Source organism: Trichechus manatus, unplaced genomic scaffold (genome assembly GCF_000243295.1).
Source record: "Trichechus manatus latirostris isolate Lorelei unplaced genomic scaffold, TriManLat1.0 scaffold00270, whole genome shotgun sequence".
Lineage (NCBI taxonomy): Eukaryota > Metazoa > Chordata > Mammalia > Sirenia > Trichechidae > Trichechus > Trichechus manatus.
In genome coordinates, this window is record NW_004444206.1 from 2,090,521 (window position 1) to 2,091,984 (window position 1,464).

Below are 1,464 nucleotides of genomic sequence, written 5' to 3' on the forward strand. Positions count from 1 at the left end.
AAAAGTAACATAGGGAAGACAAAAAATAGCTTGGTGGGAGTCTGCTGGTGGGGATGGGGTGGACTCAGGGTTGTGGCAGGCTAGTAGCTCTCTAGCAGAGTGGCACGGTATGGCCCTTTGGGAAGGGGTGGAGATGGTGTATAGGACAGAAGGGTGAGGGGTGGGAAAGTGTGTTTCTCTGGTTACTGAGTGCTCTGTCTTCTGTTGGGAACTCTGTGAAGTTGCCTTCCCATACTCCCTGTCTGGGGTCCTTGCTGGTTGTGTTCCAAGATGGTGATGCTGTGCCGTGTTAGTTGACAAGGGACCTCCACTTGGTATCTCTCTTCATTCTCTGTTCTCTCTTAGTTTCTTCTTCCATTAGATGTTTGATCTATTTTTTTATCTCTTCATTTGATGCTTAGTGTTCCAGAATTGACGTTTGTATCTATTTTATTTAGTTTTTCAGATCTGTGCTCCCAGGGGTTGGCGTGGTGCATGTGTCTATGGCACCACGTGGCCTCCGCCCTTCTTTGTTTTATTTATGTGGTGAATTACATTGATTTTCTGATGTTGGCCCACCCTTGTAATCCTGGTTTGAATCCCACTCGATCATGGTGTATGATTTTTTTGATATGTTGTTGTAGTCTGTTGGCTAGAATTTTGTTGAAACTTTTTGCATCTATGTTCATAAGGGATATTGGTCTGTACTTTTCTTTTTTTGTGATGTCTTTGCCTGGTTTCAGTATCAGGGTTATGCTGGCTTCACAAAAAGAGTTCAGTAGTGTTCCTTCCTCTTTTATTTTTGAAGAGATTGAGTTGGATCAGTGTCAACTCTTCTCTGAATGTTTGGTAGAATTCTCCAGTGCAACTGTCTATCCTGGTTGTTTTTGTTGTTGGTAGTTTTTTAATAACATCTTCAACCTCTTCTTTTGTAATGGGTCTGTTTAAAATTTCTACCTATTTGTGTTAATTTGGGTAGGTAGTGTGTCTCTAGCGATTTGTCCATTTCCTCTAGGTTTTAAAATTTGTTGGAGTATAATATTTCATACAAACAGTTATGATCTTCATCTCTGATGGATTGGTTGTAATGTCACCCATTTCATTTCTACATTTGGCTATTTGCCTCTTCTGGATTTTTTCTTTTGTCAGTCTAGCCAGTGATTTGTCTATTTCATTGATCCTTTCGAAGAACCAACTTGCTGTTTTTATCAATTCTTTCAGTTGTTTTCCTATATTCTAATTCATTAATTTCTGCCCTGATTTTTATTATTTCTTTTTTTCCTGTTGCTTTTGGTTTCTTTTGCTCTTCCTTTTCTGTTTGTTCAAGTTGTCTGTTTAAGTTAGTGATTTTTGATCTTTCTTCTTTTTTAATGTAGGCATTTATTGCTATAAATTTCTCTCTGAGTACTGCTTTCGCATGTCCAAAAGGTTTTGATATGTTGTGTTTTTTTAATAGCACATTTATTTATCTTTATAACATACATT

At 38.0% G+C, this 1,464-nt stretch overlaps 1 protein-coding gene across 1 annotated transcript in view; it reads left to right on the forward strand.

The window, feature by feature from the left end:
• SMAD9 (SMAD family member 9) overlaps positions 1–1,464 on the forward strand; it is an 87,451-nt gene that overhangs the window by 55,684 nt on the left and 30,303 nt on the right. The window lies entirely within an intron of this gene.